This window comes from Gossypium arboreum, chromosome 5 (assembly GCF_025698485.1).
Source record: "Gossypium arboreum isolate Shixiya-1 chromosome 5, ASM2569848v2, whole genome shotgun sequence".
In the NCBI taxonomy this organism is placed as follows: Eukaryota; Viridiplantae; Streptophyta; class Magnoliopsida; order Malvales; family Malvaceae; genus Gossypium; species Gossypium arboreum.
The window spans coordinates 79375137-79395971 of record NC_069074.1 but is presented as its reverse complement, the minus strand read 5'-3'; positions in this window follow the sequence as shown (position 1 = coordinate 79395971).

Genomic DNA, 20835 nt, shown 5'->3' with positions numbered 1-20835 from the left:
TACGCCATAAGTAGCCTGAGACCAACCGCCACATTCCCACAAAATACAATACCCACCCAAGGTCAACCCAAAAACGAGCAGAGGCCAGCAAAACCCAATTCCGAGATACCATAATTTACCCCTATTCCTGTGTCATATGGGGAACTGTACCCAAAACTTTTGGAGAAGCAATTGATATCCCCGCATTATATGGCACCCTTGAGGCCCCCATACCCGAAATGGTACGACCCAAACGCTAGTTGTGCATACAATGCGGGAAACCAGGGACATTCCGCGGAAAATTGCCTAGCCTTTAAGAGGAGAGTTCAAGGACTAATTGATGCGGGTATCCTACGATTTGATAGTGCCAGTAATGCAACTGGGAACCCGTTACCTAACCATACTGAAGGGAATGTGAGCACAGTGGGGAAAGAAGATTGAATGGCAAGTCAGAAGATGTGTTTCAGAAATAAGGACGCCTCTTCAGAAAATCTGGGAGGCACTGGTTAAGAAGGGATTGCTCTGTCGCCCCGACGATAATCTCAGAAAAGAATGTTAGGTTTTTTGTGATTTTCATGAAATTGTAGGGTACGACATTCAATCATGTGAGGAATTTAAAAGGTTACTGCAAGACCGGATAGATAATAAGGAGATTGAGATCATTAATGAAGGAGAGGCCAATGAGAGAGAAGTATGTGCCTCTGACAATCAATCGTCAAGTTTTCCGTATAGCGCCGATCGACCATTCGTAATTTATTACGATGCAAGGAAGGAACCGGTGAAACCAAAAATGATAATTGAAGTACCATTTCCTTTCCCCTACAAGGATAATAAAGCAGTACCATGGAAATACGACGTCAATATCGTTACACCTGAAGACGAAAAATCCAAAGCTGTAACTAGAAATGTTGGAGAAGTAGGTCATTTCACTCGCAGTAGGAGATGTTATTCGAAAGAAGTCGAACCAGTGAAGAAGAATAGTTATTTGAAACAAAAAGGAAAGACAAAAATATATGAGGCTGAAACTAAGAACGAAACTCCGCCCGAGCAACAAAAAACTAAAGAGCCGGTGGATGAGGAAGAAGCACCGGAATTCTTAAAGTTTATCAAACATAGTGAGTATAACGTGGTGGAACAATTAAGCAAGCAGCCAGTACGAGTCTCGGTATTGTCTCTACTATTAAATTCAGAACCCCACCGGAACGCCTTGTTAAAGGTGTTGAATCAAACTTACGTGGCAAACAATATATCCGTCGAGAAGCTTGACAGATGGGTGAATAATTTAAACGCGGATAATTTTATTTCTTTTAGTGATGATGAAATACCGCCCAATGGTAGAGGCTCTGTGAAAGCATTGCATATCACAACCCGCTGCAGGGGTTACATAATACCAAACGTGCTTATTGACAATGGATCGGCACTCAACGTCATGCCTTTGGCCACACTTTCCAGGATTCCAATGGATTTGTCCTACCTAAGGCCTTGCCATTCCACAGTAAGGGCATTCGATGGAACAAGACGAGAGGTCATGGAAAAAATCGAGATCCCTCTAGAAGTGGGTCCCTACATATATGATGTCGAGTTCCAAGTCATGGACATTACACCATCATATAACTGCCTTTTGGGAAGGCCCTGGATCCATTCCGCCAGAACGGTCCCATCATCCCTCCATCAAAAGGTGAAATTTATCATGGATGGCTGTTTGGTCACTGTTGAGGGAGAAGAAGACATTGTAGCATCTATTTCCACCGACGCACCATACATTGAAGTAAGTAAAGATGCTATAGAATGCTCCTTCCGTTCCTTTGAGTTTGTGAATGCCACATTTGTCGCTAAGGGAAACAAAATTCCCGAGCTAAAACTGTCGAAAAATACTAGGATGGGGGTCAAGTTGACTATAGGAAGGGGAGCTCGAGCGAGAAGAGGTTTAGGGAGATATCTGCAAGGAATAGTCAGGGCTCTAAAGCCAATGCACCACAAGGCCCGATACGGTTTGGGGTTCCAACCGGACATGCGTCAAAGAAGAAAACAGTGGAAGAAGGATCAGGAGAGAAGGATTGCGAGAACTTTGGGCCGAGAAATAGAATGGGAGCCCATAACGTACCCTCCTTTGTCAAAAACATTTACATCTGCAGGAATGATATACCCTAGACAGGATAATATACAAAGCACGTTGTTATTAATTGAAAGGGGTCTTCAGAATGTTAGTATAAATGTCATTGACAAAGGAGCTAACGCAAGTAAAGACGTCTTAAGGATACGCCCTTGTCCCCTGGGTTTCAGGTTGAACAATTGGACTGCCGAGGATCTTCTTGTAGTTTATAAGTCTTCAAAGTAATGCTCAAACGTTAACATTCTGTTATGTCCTTAGATATAATAGAATTATTTTGTAAGAGCCTGCATTCGCTCTTTATCATTCAAATGAATATCAATGAAGATGCATTTTGTCATGATCTTTCACATTATCACTAATTTCATAATCATTTTCTCATTTCATAGCCAATCCTTACATTCTCCTCATGCCATGCCATAACATTTCGTTTGTTGGTTCCAATACTTGGATGCCCCTCTATAGTTTCCTTTTCCATTCAACTTTCAGGTGCTCAGATGTCAACAGCATGAACAAACCTATTACAAGTCCTGAAATCGGTTTTGAGAAGCTTGTTTGTTTAGGAGAATTCGAAGCCGAAAAAATGCTGAAGGCTATGTCTCGTCTCCTGACTTGCTAAGAATGATGGAACGAGAGGATAAACAGATTTTGCCTCATCAAGAGTCTGTTGAAACAATAAATCTGGGAACTGAAAAATGGAAGCAAGAAGTGAAGATTGGGACTTCTATTTCAGGGGGCACTAGGCATAATTTGATTGCTTTGCTCCGTGAGTACAAAGATGTATTCGCATGGTCATATCAGGACATGCCAGGGCTGGATGAAGATGTAGTGGTCCATAAGCTCCCATTAAAGCCAGAATGCAAGCCCATTCAACAAAAGCTAAGACGGATGAGACCTGAGATGTTGTTGAAGATAAAAGAGGAAGTCAAGAAGCAATTTGATGCTGGCTTCCTACAAGCCTCCAAATATCCAGAATGGGTGGCTAACATAGTCCAGGTACCAAAGAAAGACGGTAAAGCACGAATGTGCGTGGATTATCGTGACCTGAATCGAGCAAGTCCTAAAGATAATTTTCCCTTACCACACATTGATAGATTGGTGGATAACACAGTAAAACATTCATTGTTTTTTTTCATGGACGGATTCTCGGGGTATAATTAGATCAAGATGGCCCCTGAGGATATGGAGAAAACTATCTTCGTAACAATGTGGGGAACATTCTGCTACAAGGTGATGCCATTTGGGTTAAAGAATACTGGGGCAACATATCAGAGGGCTATAGTGACGTTATTCCATGACATGATGCATACAGAAATAGAGGTCTACATCGACGATATGATTGCTAAATCTCGAGGGGAAGAAGAGCATGCAATGAACCTGAAGAAATTGTTCAACAGACTGAAAAAGTTCCAGCAAAAGCTCAATCCAGCCAAATGTATGTTTGGGGCTACCTCGGGAAAATTGCTGGGCTTCATTGTCAGTGAAAGAGGTATCAAGGTTGATCCAAATAAAATAAAAGCTATTCAAGAGTTACCACCTCCGCGCATGCAAAAGGAAGTCAGAGGATTTTTAGGGAGGTTAAACTACATCTCCCGATTCATTGCTCAACTTACCAACCAATGAGACCAAATCTTTCGGCTTCTTCGAAAACATAACCTGGGAGAATGGAATGAGGAATGCCAGGTGGCCTTTGATAAGATAAAACAATATTTGTCTAGTCCTCCAGTGCTAGTACCGCCAACTCCGGGAATACCATTGATATTGTATTTGACTGTGTTCGAAAATTCAATGGGTTGCGTACTGGGGCAACAAGACGAGTCAGAAAAGAAAGAAAAGGCGATCTACTATCTCAGTTAAAAGTTCACTGAATATGAGGCAAAGTATTCATCCATTGAAAAATACTGTTGCGCTCTGGTTTGGGTAGCTCAGAGACTCAGGCAATACATATTGTATCATACGACATGGTTAATTTCAAAGCTAGATCCAATAAAGTACATGATGGAATCACCTGCACTCTCAGGAAGAATGGCACGGTGGCAGATCTTACTATCGGAGGACGACATCGTCTATGTGAGTCAAAAGTCAATAAAAGGAAGTGTAATAGCTGACTTCTTAGCAACCCGAATAATGGATGAATATAAGCCATTGAGATTTAATTTCTCGGATGAAGATTTGATGTGTATTACATAAAAAGAGGGCGAGTCATCAAAAAAGAAGTCATGGGAGATGAGCTTTGATGGTGCATCGAACGCATTGGGGCATGGGATTAGAGCAGTCTTAGTATCGCCAGAAGGGAACCATTACCCACTCACTGCCAGGCTAAACTTCTTCTGTACTAATAACATAGCGGAATATAAGGCATGTATCATGGGACTTCGTGCAGCTATTGAACGAAACGCCAAAACTTTAGAGGTATACGGAGACTCAGCCTTGGTGATTTACCAAATCCGTAGAGATTGGGAAGTGAGAGACTTGAAACTGGTTAAATACAATGATCTAGTGGCAGAGTTGATTAAAGAATTCGAAGAAATAACTTTTAATTACCTCCCACGAGAAGAAAACCAATTGGCTGATGCCCTGGACACTTTGGCTTCAATGTTCAAAGCAAACAGAGAAACAGAAGTAATGCCTCTTCAAATGAGCATATATGAAGTTCCTGCACATTGTTTCAGCATTGAAAAAGAGCCAGATGGACGGCCATGGTTCCATGATGTCTTAGAATATATCAAGAATCAAAAGTATCCCGAACAAGCAAACAAGAACGACAAAAGAACAATCAGAAGAATGGCAGCGGGATTCGTTCTTGATGGGGACATCCTGTACAAAAGAGGAAAAGATCAGGTGCTCTTGAGATGCGTAGATGCTGTTGAAGCCAGAAAAATACTTAAAGATGTCCATGAGGGAATTTGCGGAACACATGCCAATGATTTCACTATGACCAGGAAGATTATGAGACTCGGATATTACTGGCCGACGATGGAAAGCGACTGCATTAATTTCGCACGAAAATGCCACAAATGTCAAATTTATGGTGATAAAATTCATGTAGCCCCTTTGCCCATTCACGTCATGACTTCTCCGTGGCCTTTTTCTATGTGGGGCATGGATGTTATAGGGCCAATTTCCCCAAAAGCTTCTAATGGACACCGATTCATTTTTGTAGTTATTGATTACTTCACAAAATGGATAGAAGCCGCATCGTTTGCCAATGTGACGAAGACTGCGGTTTGCAGGTTTTTGAAAAAGGAAATCATTTGTCGATATGGTTTGCCTGAAAGAATCTTTTCAGATAACTCTTTGAATTTGAACAACAAGATGATGAAAGAAGTGTGTGAGCAATTCCAAATAAAGCATCATAACTCCTCGCCCTATCGCCCAAAGATGAACGGAGCTGTTGAAGCTGCCAACAAGAATATTAAGAAGATTATTGGGAAAATGACCGAGACATATAAAGACTGGCACGAGAAGCTACCATTTGCTTTGTATGCATATCGCACATCTGTACGGACATCTATGGGGGCAACTCCTTTCTCTCTGGTCTATGGAATGGAAGCTGTGCTACCTATCGAAGTTGAGATCCCCTCTCTACGAGTCTTAATGGAGTCGAAATTAGAGGAAGCAGAATGGGTTCGAGCTCAATATGACCAGTTAAACCTCATCGAAGAAAAGCGTCTAAAGTCAATTTGTCATGGACAGATGTACCAGAAGAGAATGATTGCGGCTCATGATAAGAAAGTACGGCCAAGAGAATTCCACAAAGGAGAACTCGTGCTGAGAAAGATTCACCCAATACATAAAGACTTCCGAGGAAAATGGGCACCAAATTGGGAAGGTCCATACATCGTAAAGAAGGCATTCTCGGGTGGAGCTTTGATTCTCACTGAGATGGATGGGAAGGAGTTACCGAATCCAATGAACTCAGATGCTGTGAAGAAATATTATGCCTAAAAAAAAAGGATCAAGGTGAAAACCCGAAAAGGGCGTCTTGATTAACACAAAAGATTAGAATGAAAACCTGAAAGGGCGTTCTAATGAAGCAAGAACTGGCTTAAAAAGCAAGGCATTTTGAACGGTGGGTCAAATAGTGAGACTACCGTATTTGAAGCATTTCTGAAAGCTTTTACGCAAGAAGCCATGCTCAAAAAGATTCTTGATTGAGGAACGTGGAAGAGTTCATGCATTGAATATCTAGAGCATTTGTATTCATTGAATGCAATCCCTTTTCTCTTTATGACACTCTTTTACTATCATTGGTTAACTTTCTTTGTTTGCTACATTTGAAATGAATAAATGTGAGGTATCTTTTTATCCCTACCTGACCATTTTCATCCATCTCATTATGTGGATCATTTACATGATAAATAGTGAAATGACATACTCTAAACAAAAGAAATGTTAAGCATTACTCGGGTAAGAATTTGATAAGTACAAGAGCCTCAACGCAAGGACAAAGCTCAACCAGGGGCAAAAGAGTGATATCTGAGAAACACAGATTATTCGTGAAACTTGAGAACAGGTACGGGTACTGAAGAGAAAGTCAAGAGTCGAAGCAATGAACGCGGATCATCAAAAATCGTGACGAAAAAGGGATATATGACAAACATGCCTAAAGCTCATAGCATAATCATATAGGAATAAAGGCATTTAAGACAAACATGTGCATATCATGATAACATCATATACAGGTATTCCAGCGGAGCAAGAGGATGCAATGTTAGTTATACTGAATCAAGGAAAAGACACCTAAGCTCCACCAGATGACATCTTTTGATATGTGGATGTTTCATTTCTGTTTTCAAAAAAATCAACTCATATTGCGAGAGGTGAGTTGAGCCTTGGCTCACGCGTTGAGTCACTTTCAATTTCTGTTTTTATGTTTGTTTGTTAAATCAACTCATATTGCGGGAGGTGAGTTGAGCCTCGGGGCACGCTGAGGTATTTTCAATTGCTGTTTGTCAAAAATCAACTCATGTTGTAGGAGGTGAGTTGAGCCTCGGGGCACGCCGAGGTATTTTCAAATTCTACTTTCAGAAAAAATCAACTCATATTGCGAGAGGTGAGTTGAGCCTTGGCTCGCGTGTTGAGTCACTTTCAATTTCTGTTTTTATGTCTGTTTTTTTAAATCAACTCATATTGCGGGAGGTGAGTTGAGCCTCGGGGCACGCTGAGGTATTTTCAATTGCTGTTTGTCAAAAATCAACTCATGTTGCGGGAGGTGAGTTGAGCCTCGGGGCACGCCGAGGTATTTTCAAATTCTACTTTCAGAAAAAATCAACTCATATTATGAGAGGTGAGTTGAGCCTTGGCTTACGTGTTGAGTCACTTTCAATTTCTGTTTTTATGTCGTTTTTTTTAAATCAACTCATATTGCAGGAGGTGAGTTGAGCCTCGGGGCACGCTGAGGTATTTTCAATTGCTGTTTGTCAAAAATCAACTCATGTTGCGGGAGGTGAGTTGAGCCTCGGGGCACGCCGAGGTATTTTCAAATTCCACTTTCAAAAAAATCAACTCATATTGCGAGAGATGAGTTGAGCCTTGGCTCATGTGTTGAGTCACTTTCAATTTCTGTTTTTATGTCTGTTTTTAAATCAACTCATATTGCGGGAGGTGAGTTGACCCTCGGCTCACGTGCTGAGGTATTTTCAATTTTAATTTCTGTTTGTCAAAAAAACCAACTCATATTGTGAGAAGTGAGTTGAGCCTCGGGTCACATGTCGAGGTATTTTCAAAATCTGTTTTTCAAATTATTTTTCAAAAACCAACTGATATTGCGAGAAGTGAGTTGAGTCTTGGCTCATGTGATGAGCTACTTTCAATTTCTGTTTTTCAATTTCCACTTTTCAAAAAAAAAAAAAAACCAACTCATATTGCGAGAGGTGAGTTGAACCTCGGCTCACATGCTGAGGTATTTTCAACTTATGTTTTTTCAATTTATATTTTTCAAAGATCAACTCATATTGCGAGAGGTGAGTTGAGCCGTGGGTTCACATGTCAAGTTTTAAGGAGTCAATTCATATTGTGAGAAATGAGTTGAGCTCAGGATCACATGCCGAGTAAAAAATGAAGATTGGAGCTGATTGAAGACACCAGATCTTTTCTCCCTGAAGTTGCAGTGAAGGTGATCGAGAATATCAAATCTTACCTTTTTGAAGTGGCAGAAGAGAAGACCACAAACCTTATCTCGCTGAAGCAATAGAAGAATAGATTGAAGTTGTAGATCTTATCTTCCTGAAGTTGCAGTGAAGTAGATCGAAGCCACAAATTTCATATCCTTGAAGTTACTTTGAAGTAGATTGAAGCTACAAGGCACATGTCAGAAGATGTAGTGGATTGAACCAAAGCTAGAAGATGCGGTGGACTGGAAAGAGACTACCTGAACAAGAAGAGCACCAATGAAGTCAAGACTCGACAAGACGGGGCAAAAATTAGCCTTTCTTTATGTCTTTGCTCCATTCTCGTTCCACGACAATGAGCAAAGAGGGGCAGCTGTAATGGCCAATTTTTGGCCCAAGTAAACAAGCAGAAAATAAAATCCAAATAACCCAAATAAATGTCCATTTTACAAACCAGATCAGCCCAATAATACAATACCCAAACCCAATTTACAAACCCTAACAACCCAATCCCACTATCTAAATAAATTTTCAGCAGCAAACCCTAGCCACCAAAGTTTTCAGCCGCTCTCCCCTCTTCAGTCTCCTCCACTCCTCTGACACTAGCACCATCCCTGGTCACCCCCATACCTAGCCATCGCCCATGCTTCTGCCAACACCATCCCCGCATGCCTGGCACCTCCATACCCTGCAAGCAGCAATGAAGAGATAGAAAGTAATAGAAAATAAAATTGTAAGGCTATAAGAGCCATGAAATCAAATGTAAAAAGGGGCTTTTTTTTTTTCTTCTCCTATTTTCGGCAACTCTAAAATGATACAAAGAAAAGAATTCATTTTTTAAGCAAAAAGATAGTGATTCCATCAATATTGAAGAGAATAATCACCAAATCAAACACAAAATCAGAGAAACAGAGAACAAAAATCAAAATCAAAGAACGAAGATGATTTCCTTTTTTTTCCTATTTTATTTTCATTTTTTTAAGCTTGTTTTCTCACCTATATATTTTAAAACATATAAAAATATAATAATAAAAAATATTAAAAAATTATTTTTTTACCACCGTGTGCGGTGGCTGTCACGACGTTCGGCTGACGGTCCGTGATCGACCGATGGCCGACCCTTGGCCGGAAGTTTCCTTCCCCCCCTTTCTCTCTTCCTTCTCTCTTCTTTTTTTTCTTTCTCCCTTACCAAATGATTTTTTTGATAATTTTAGGCCTTATATAGCCCTCCAAAAGCAGCGTTGTTTTGGGGTCGCTCTTAGCCCCAAAGCGGCGTCGTTTGGCCTAACCCATTGTTGACCCGAACCGCTCCAAGGATCCGCGTGTTTTTCATTGGAGGGGATAATTGCACTTTTAGCCCCTTCACTTTTTCAAGCCTTTGCAATTAAGTTTTTTTATTTTAAAATTTGCCCCAGGAAGTTGTCGCGCTTTTCAATTTAATCCCCACTAATTTTGTGTTTTAATGGGAAGGAATATTTTCTATTTTAGTCCTCCTAGATTATGCGCGTATGACATTTTGATCATTTTTCTTTATTTCTCTTTAAAATTTCCCCAAAACTTTGTTTTTTTTCAAAATTTAGGCCTTTTTAGATTTTAGTTTATTTTCGTAGTATTTTTGTTATTTTATTTCATTTTAAATATTATTTGATTGTCATTTATAAATATTAGTGTATATTTTATTATATATGTATATATATACTCCTTATGTATGGTATTTTTTAACATTATTATATTTACCATTATACTTATTATATTTAATATATTATATTTTACTTTCCTTACCTTATTATTATGTCATATTTTCTTTTGTATTATTATTATTATTATTATTATTATTATTATTATTATTATTTATTATATTTATATAATATTATTAATAGGTACTTTTAACATTATTATTTCTAATATGTAAATGCTATGTAAATATTTTAATACTATATTATGTATGTATTTTCATTGCCATATTATGTATATATTTTTAATGCTATGTGTACACTTTGTAATACTATTATTATGTATATATTTCAATACCATTAGTTATACATTTTGTACTATTTCATATATATATTTTCTATATTACCCTTATTATTAGTATTAATATTAGTGTGTTTTATTATATGTATATATACTCTCAATATTATATTCTTATACTCTTAATACCATATTATTCTTATTATTTTCACTATTATTACTTACTTTTAATATTATTGTTATTATTTACATATATGTATAGATATTTTCATGTACTTATTATAAATGTATCATTTTCTTATTTTGGTATGTACATACATTTTTATTATTATATATGTATATGTCTATACTCTATTAGTTAGTTTTATATGCTAATTTATGTGTACATTTCTCATGCTATCTCATGTATGTATTTTATATAATCCTTATTATTGTTATTAATACTATTATTATATACGTGTATATATATATATAGTAGTTTTCATCATTTCATTCCAATATTTTGTATTATTTGTTTCCTTTTTATATTATTATATATTGGTGTATATATTTCTTATGTGCATACATTTTTCAATATTTATTTCATATATATGTAAATATTATGCATATATTTTAAATACTATATTGTATATGTATATATATATATTCTTAGTACTATATTACATTATATATTATGTATATATATTTATTTTACCCTATTATATTTATTATTCATATTAATACATTTATTTTATCATACGTATATATATATATATACCTTTTAAATATTGTTTTATATATATATATATATGTATATATTATGTAAATATTTTATTGTTACTAGTTATATTTTTACTATCTTAGGTATATACTCCAAACATTAAATATAGTTTACATACATACTCTTAATATCATGTGTATACATTCATTATTTCTATTTCATGTTTTATTCTAGTATTACATGTATCTTCGTTTTTTGTAATATTATTGTCACACTTATATTTGCTTCAATATGCTTCTAGATCTGTCTTTTTGCTTATTTTTATTTATTAATTTGCTTTACATTGTTTCGAACATATTTATTCGTGTTTTTATTTATTTCAATAAGCAATGCAACGTACCGATTTAAACACTATGTCATCGATTTCATCGCTATGTTGGGTGAATATCAATCGACTCGTGTTAAAACGGCATATGCTTCTCAAAAGAAAACGAAACTTGAAATTTCTCGTGTTTTACTTGGTCACGATTCAATGTTACTTTGAACTTGCAATTTTGAAAATTAAGACAACACTTGTTTATAAGATACCAATTTTTGGCGTCGCGAGGGTGCTAATACCTTCCTCGTGCGTAACCGACTCCCGAACCCTAAATTTTCTCTAGATTTTAACATAAACCTAAACTCGGCCTTCTTTTTGTTTTAAAACTAAATTTATTAGGTGTCCGATCACACCTATAAAAAGGATCGGTGGCGACTCCCTTTGTTAATAAAATCAAAAATTGGTTTTTAAATGTTTAATAAATCGCCACAATTAGCGACCAAGCTAAAAATTTTTACGTCACTACAATATACAGGGACTAAGGTGTAAAAGTTTAAAAGTTACGAAATTTCCTTCAATTTTGGCCCACACGGGGTGAAACATCCCGAAATAGGGCCTAAACGGAATAATGGTTGCAAAACCATAAATATGAGGTAAAAAAATTTTGTTCTGATTAAGTTTTAAGGTTTATTCATTGATTGAATAATTGTGTGAAAATTTCGTGAAGAAATTTTATGTATAAGTGCCTAATTTGATAATTAGGACTAAATTGTAAAATTAGCAAAATGTGTGTTCTAGATAATAAAGGGGATTTAATTAAAATGGGTTCTTAAACTTGTTTAGTAATTAGACCATTATATTTAAGTTTGGACAAAAATGGGCAAGAATAGGACAAATTTGAAAGAAAAGCCTTTAAGAGCATTTTGGTCATTTAGTAATTAAAAGAATTAAAAAGAAAAATAAAGCCCAAATTGGTCCATCTTCTTCATGGAGGCCGAATATAGCAGGGGGGAAGCAAGGTTAGGCTTTCCAAGCTCAATAGTAAGTCCGTTCTAGCCTCGTTTTTAATGTTCTTTACGTTTCTGGAGTCCTGGTAACTTGATTTAGCTTATTCTAGAAATAATTCATGCTAGGGTTCATATTTGGAAAAAGTACCCATAGGTTAAATTTGTTTATTTTGATGTTTTATGGTAGAATATGAAACTTGAAATTATGTTAAAAAACTTTTGCTAAGAGATTTTAAGTGAAAACGAGTAAAACGACAAAATCGGTAAAAATACCTAATGTTCATAAGTACATGATAAAGTGGGAATTTGATGTTGCCATAGAAGGAAAAAATGTTCAGCATGTCATAAAACATAAGAAAAATGGATAAATTTTGATTTCTAAGAGTAGGGGCAAAATCGTAATTCTGCAAAGGTTTAGGGACAAAATTTTAATTTTTCCAAAGTTTGAGTTAGGGAATGTTTTGAATATTACATTAATTAAATAAGTGAAATATGATGTTTTAGATCCCGAAAAGTGAGATTTGGACCTAGTACGGGAGAAAAATCGAAAATCGAAAAAGTTGGTAAAATGGTTGTTTTGGTATTGAGGTAAGTTCATATGTTTAATAAGCATTTAATTATGCATATTTGAATGATAAATTGATATTTTGGCCATAAATACGTTAGTATTGAGTTTCACATATAATGATTAATGTTCGATAATAATTCGATATTGGAAAGAGAACTTGTATAATTTATATGTAAGACCATATTTTGTATTATGGCTTTGTATGATAACAAAAAAGTATTGAATAGCATAGTTTGATGAGAATAAGTTAAGTTGATGATATGATGAGATTGAGAATGTAAGTATGTAAGTTGAGTAGCATTTTATTATTATGCAATTATTGTTATTAGTATTGTTATTATTGAGTTATGCAACTAACCTTGAGAATTTGAGCAAGTATGTTTCAGCTATGACTTGGCAAGGCATTGATATCTCAAAGTCCATGGTTGTACCATGGAAATTAAGGAAGAATTAACGAAAAATTCCATGTTCATAACATGGTATTTAAGGAGGAATTGACGGTTAAGGATACCCTGTAAGACCATGTCAAGACATGGCATCGGCATTGATTAAGGACTCCATGTAAGACCACATCAAGATGTGGCATTGGCACTAAGATAAGGATACCATGTAAGACCATGTTTGGAACATGGCATTTGGTAAGACAAGGATACCATGTAAGACCATGCCAAGGCATGGCATTGATAAGTTCTATAAGGCAAGGAAATCATGTAAGACCATGTCAAGGCATGGCATTGATGATTACTATAAGGCAAAGGTCCCGTGTAAGACCATGCCAAGGCATGGCATTGGTGAGTTCATAAGGCAAGGATACCACGTAAGACCGTGTCAAGACATGGCAATGGTAAGTTGAAAAAGAAAAAAGGTTCTTGAGTAATCCAAAGAGTAAGTTAAAGAAACGACAAGGTAAGAACATGAAGAAAGAGTACAGGTATGCATTTAAGGCTTATTTAATATTGAAATTGTAAGTAATTGAGATTATCATGTATTAAGTAAGTGATGAGTTTTTAGTTATGCTTGTGACACTTTATGACATGATTGGCAATATGCCTATATTATGAAAGAGTACTCATGTGTTAAGTGAGATGTTGTAGGTATGTAAGCAAACTATTAAGTAAGGTGCCTTTTGTATTCTGAGCCTTTGGTAAGGTTACCGATGAGTAAGTTGGGAAAGTAAGAACTAACATTATTTAAGCAAATTATGACATCATAGTAGTAAGCTAAATTGATTGCTAATGCTTATTATTTTACATGCGAACTTACTAAGCATTATAAGCTTACTTCTTTCACTTTCCCATGTTTCAGAGTACTTAAAAGCAAGCTCGAGTTGGAGGTCATCGGAGATCACTTCACACTATCGAAATGGGTATTTTCGTTTACAAATGTTCTAGTTTATACCATGTATAGGGATTTAGCCATTTTAGTGAGATAGGGTCAAAGCGATTTTTGAATCCCCTATTCTGAATTTATAAATTCACTAAAAATTGTATAAAAAGAATTAGGAGTTATACTTTATATTTCTAGATTCCTTAGTGAATCTACTTTCAAGAGAAACAAACGGAATTCTGTACAGGGATAAAATTGATTCGTAGTGAGAAGAGGTCAGAGTAGTTGAACAATGTAATAGGGGAATCTTTAACTAATAAATTGTACTAATTGGCTAGACCAAAAATTCTGAAAACAAATTAGTAAGAAGATATATGAGTCTCGTTTTAGGAAAAATTCACGAATTTAAATTTTGAGCTTTTTAACCCAAGTTATGATTTATTTAGTGACTATGACGCAAGTGGGCAGTTTTATAAGGAATAATGAAATAAATTGTTTTGATTTGTCTAAGTATTCGAAAATTTTTTAATATTCCTGGTTTGGTCCCGAACCGTTTCAATTGCATGTTTTAGGGTCTCGAGGGCCCTTTCTAGGGACATATTGAATGAATGTAAATAAATTAATTTTAAAAGCAAATTTTATGCCTCGAATTAGTAAGTTAAGTCAGGTAACGCCTCATGTTGACTCCGGCGACGGTCTCGGGTAAGGGGTGTTACGTTTATTAGTATCAGAGAAAAGGTTTAGTCGGATCTCAGAATATTCAGTATGAGTAAGCGTTTAGCTATACATGCCATATTGAATTATGATAGTGTGATGGCTCCCGGCCTAGATATAAAATGTTTCGTCAGACGGATGCGCACTCGAACCGAGCTAAGTTTGATAGTACAGACAGTATGTTTATGATGAGTTGAGGCTCATAGAATGTAAGAATAATGGTTCATGATGTTTATGTAATAATGAATAAATTGTGAATAAAAATTGTTTGGGAAATATGAAAAATGAGATAAGATTAAAGGAAAGTTTATATGGAGATAAATGTTCATGTTAAATTGGCATTTGTATGATGCTATATGTATAACTAGAGAAGTTAAGTGAATGCTATGAGTAGTTTTACTCGAGATTTATGAATGCATGTATAAGTGCACTAATTTGCATAAGATGATCATGAAGTCATTGTATTATGAAAGTGCATGTTAAGTTGCTTGATGCAAATTGTATAATTGTGATAATATTTTAATATAATGAGTGTTAAGTTATATGCATGAGTATGTAAGAGGTAAGTCAGAGGTGTTACAACCTCACCCCCTTATCAGCAAGGTAATTCAGAATTAGATTTCATGAAATTCAGATTGAATAGGTTAAAGTGGAAAACTAAAGAGTTCAGTGACAGATTCATTGACGATGTAATCAGAGTCGAGAATGATTTAGCAAATGAACACAGTTGCAAAAAGGATGCCAGGTTAGTAATAAAATCATCTAGATAACTGAAATGTCACAGTAAAAGAAAGGTCAGGCTCAGCTAATGCACTCATTTAAGTATGATGTTTAAGGTATACGATTGCTAGATTTTCTTCCGAATAAATTCCAGCTGTGAATGGGATAATGTTAATTCAGTAATGACAGGATTAGATAGAAGAATAATAATTAAGCCGTATTAATAGTTGAATGTAGAGTTTATAGTTGAGAAATTATAGAAAAATCTTTTCCGACTATTATATGTGTACATTTACTTTCAGAGATCTATATAAATATATGCAAGATCATAAATGCAATTCCTGTAGTATGAGAATGTTAGTTAAATTTACAGACAGATGAAAGCATTATAGTTTGTTTGAGCTGTGATTGATATTGCTCTATCGATTCCAGTTTTCTACTTCAGTGTGCAGATGAAAGGTTGACAGTAAGATCTGTATGATGTTAGTGATTTGTATTGTTAACTATTGCTTAATGAAAGTAAAGGAAAATTTTATGGCTTCTGTCATAGTTGGTCCCAGTGCTTGTGAGTATTATCCTTTCCTTTTGGAAATTTTTTGAGATGCTATTGAAACCTTAACTGTTCTACATGAGATGTGGTTACTAGGAATTCTGTGTAGCTCTATATTCTGAGATTTTATTATCTCGGTTTTATTAATAAATTACTATTCAAAGTATCAGCCATGAGACATTAGCAAAAAATGCTCTATTGATGAAAATGGTTTCTTCTTATTATGAGTATGTTTATGATGATTACGAGTTAGGGCATGATAATGAAAGTTCATAGGTATAGTTATCAGAGGTGTAAAGATTTTTCTTTTGCACTGGTTGTTATTGAAATTTGTGTTTAAATCTCTCAGATGATTAGGATGTTTTATTTTCACCTGGGACATTATTTACTAAAGTAATTGAGAAGTCAGTCTTATTATAGCATTATGATTTTTGAGTAGTATGAGTATTGTGGCCTCAGTGTAGTTCAGTTCAGACATGTGTATTGATTTTCATTTTTCGCATAACCTTGATATATATATATATATATATATATATATCAGTGAGTTAAAAACCGAATGCTATGTTCTTTCGAGTTATGCAGTAATAATGATTTGTGATTAGCTCTTTGAAGAAATCCCGACAGAATGTATGTTTGAGATATCATGACAACATAGAGAAGAACAGTTTTTGAAAAGTTATTGTCTTTTAGTTGAGACTGATTCAGTTGAGCAGTTGATTGAGTTATATGTGTGTTTGAATTATTCATGGCTTCAGAGGTAAATGCTGATTTTTCATGTATAAATATATAAATGACCCGAGTAAATAGTACATATTCTAGAGGTTATGGTACAGAGTTGTATATGCATATCAGAATGGTTGCATCAGAGGTATATTTTTGCATATCCAAGTTGTTTGATTGTTAAATTTCTCACTGTATGAAGTTTAGTTTGGCTTGAATTCATGCTAATAAAGTATAAACAGTTGAAGATATTGACAATTGAAGTATCCATTATGATTCAGCTTGGTTTGAATAAAGAGTTTATGGTTTCTAGAAATGTGTTCTAGAAATGTGTTAATGAGAAATCAGGAGATTTTGCAACAGTTATGATGCCTAGCACAGTGATAATTATTTGATTATTTGAGAAGTACAGAGATGGATGATAACTTGAGCTAGTTATACTAGTAAGAGTGTGAAATGTTATGTACCAGGCTTTGAATCCGATACCTGAACTTTTAGTGAGTTAAAGTTGATTTTCAAGTATCTCGGAAGCTATTACAATTAGTATTGATGTTTGTGTGAAAATGTGAGGGTATTTCAAAGAATTGTGCAACAGAATTAGCATTATCACCGAAAGGTTAAATGAGCTATGGTTGATTGCTCGAAGAAGTTTGTGTACTCTTCTCAGTGCAAATGAGTTTTTCTACTGAAGGATTATCTGAGTTATTCATTTTGAGGTTGTCAATTCATTCAGAGTGTAAATTTTAGTTGTTATGGTTGGAAATCCAGGGTTGCACCGTGACTTCAGAAGAAAGTTACAGTAAGTTTTGACCATGAGATTGTTAAATGTTACTGGATGCCACCTTTGTACTGATAGTTGAATTGAGGAAGAGAAATTCGCAGAATTAAATTGAGCAGAAAAGATTTGAGGAAAGTGAAAATTAATTATAGAAATCAGAGACAGATTATCAAAAATTGTATACAGAATCGAAAGGTAAGAATATTGACACTCAAAAGAGAAACAAGTATTTTTTTTTAAAGTACCTTGGTGGCAGAGAATTTCCATTTTGGTAAGAAAAGAAGAGTTAGTTGCGTTTCATCAGAGAGTATGAGGTTAATGATAAAATAAGGTCAGTTACTTATCAGTAGGTATTCTAGTTCAGAGCCTTGGTTTAAGAAGTAAAATGTTGGGTATGCCAATGTTGAATGAGAATTTGAAAGTGTTGCTGGAAATCAATTTCGAATCCATTTGTAGGTAAGATTTTCGGGGACAAAAATCCCTAAAGGGGGGAAATGTAACATCCCGAAATATGGCCTAAACGGAATAATGGTTGCAAAACCACAAATCTGAGGGTAAAAAAATTTATTCCAATTAATTTTTAAAGTTTATTCATTGGTTGAATAATTGTGAGAAAATTTTGTGAAGAAATTTTATGTATAAGTGCCTAATTTGATAATTAGGACTAAATTGTAAAATTAGAAAAATGTTTGTTCTAGATAATAAAGGGGATTTAATCGAAATGGGTTCTTAAAGTAGAGGTCCTTATTTAGTAATTATACCATTATATTTAAATTTGGACAAAAATGGGCAAGAATAAGACAAATTTGAAAGAAAAACATTTAAGGGCATTTTGGTCATTTAGTAATTAAAAGAATTAAAAAGGGAAAATAAAGCCAAAATTGGTCCATCTTCTTCATGGAGGCCGAATATAGCATGGGGGAAGCCATGGTTAGGGTTTCCAAGCTTTTCAAGCTCAATAGTAAGTCTGTTCTAGCCTCGTTTTTAATGTTCTTTACGTTTTTGGAGTCCCGATAACTTGATTTAGATTATTCTAGAAATAATTCATGCTATGGTTCATATTTGGAAAAATACCCATAGGTTAAATGTGTTTACTTTGATGTTTTATGGTAGAATATGAAGCTTGAAATTATCTTAAACAACTTTTGCTAAACGATTTTAAGTGAAAACGAGTAAAACGACATAATCGGTAAAAATACCTAATGTTCATAAGTACATCATAAAGTGGGAATTTGATGTTGCCATAGAAGGGAAAAATGTTCAACGTGTCATAAAACATAAGAAAAATGGATAACTTTTAATTTTCGAGCATAGGGGAAAAATCGTAACTCTGCAAAGGTTTAGGGACAAAATTTTTCCAAAGTTTGAGTTAGGGAATGTTTTGAATAGTACATTAATTAAATAAGTGAAATATGATGTTTTAGATCCCGAAAAGTGAGATTTGGACCTAGAACGGGAGAAAAATCGAAAATAAAAAAGTTGGCAAAATGGTCGTTTTGGTATCGAGGTAAGTTTATATGTTTAATAAGCATTTAATTATGCATATTTGAATGATAAATTGATATTTTGGCCATAAATACTTTAGTATTGAGTTTCAGATATAATGATTAATGTTCGATAATAATTTGATATTGGAAAGAGAACTTGTATAATTTATATGTAAGACCATATTTTGTATTATGGCTTTTTGTGATAACAAGAAAGTATTGACTAGCATAGTTTGATGAGAATAAGTTAAGTTGATGATATGATGAGATTGAGAATGTAAGTATGTAAGTTGAGTAGCATTTTATTATTATGCAATTATTGTTATTAGTATTGTTATTATTGAGTTATGCAACTAACTTTGAGAATTTGAGCAAGTATGTTTCAGCTATGACTTGACAAGGCATTGATATCTCAAAGTCCCTGGTTGTACTAAGGAAGAATTGATGGAAAAGTCTATGTTCATAACATGACATTTAAGGAGGAATTGACGGTTAAGGATACCCTGTAAGACCATGTCAAGATATGGCATCAGCATTGATTAAGGACTCCATGTAAGACCACATCAAGATGTGGCATTGGCACTAAGATAAGGATACCATGTAAGACCATGTTTGGAACATGGCATTTGGTAAGACAAGGATACCATGTAAGACCATGTTTGGAACATGGCATTTGGTAAGATAAGGATATCATGTAAGACCATGCCAAGGCATGGCATTGATAAGTTTTATAAGGCAAGGGAATCATGTAAGACCATGTCAAGACATGGCATGGATGAGTTACTATAAAGCAAAGGTCCCATGTAAGACCATGCCAAGGCATTTCATTGGTGAGTTCATAAGACAAGGATACCACGTAAGACCATGTCAAGACATGGCAATGGTAAGTTCAAAAAGGAAAAGGTTCCCTAGTAATCCAAAGAGTAAGTCAAAGAAACGACAAGGTGAGAACATGAAGAAAGAGTACAGGTATGCATTTAAGGCTTATTTAATATTGAAATTGTAAGTAATTGAGATTATCAAGTATTAAGTAAGTGATGAGTTTTTAGTTATGCTTGTGACACTTTATGACATGATTGGCAATATGCCTATATTATGAAAGAGTACTCATGTGTTAAGTGAGATGTTGTAGGTATGTAAGCAAGCTTTTAAGTAAGGTGCCTTTTGTATTCTGAGCCTTTGGTAAGGTAATTACGAATGAGTAAGATGGGAAAGTAAGAACTAAACATTATTTAAGCAAATTATGACAGCATAGTAGTAAGCTAAATTGATTGCTAATGCTTATTATTTTACATGTGAACTTACTAAGCTTTATAAGCTTACTTCTTTCACTTTCCCATGTTTCAGAGTACTTAAAAGCAAGCTCGGGTTGGAGGTCATCAGAGATCACTTCACACTATCGACTATCAAGTTACCAAATGGGTATCTTCGTTTACAAACGTTCTAGTTTATGGCATGTATAGGGATTTAGCCATTTTGTGTGTATGTCCTTATGATATGGATAAATAATGGTATGTAAATATTTGATAATGATTAGCTATTGAAATGGCTAATGAAGAACATGTTTCGGTGTTATGTATGCCTAAATGGTAGTTAATACAAAGAAATTATTAAAAAGTGAAATTAGCATTAAAACAAGATTGAACAAAGACGATGGCGTGATCTTGAAAAATCACCAAGAATATTAGAAATGGAATTAGGTGATGAATGAGATATAGAGTTAAATCTTATTGAGTCTATTTTCATATGAAAGAAACAAAGTAAGCAAAAGAA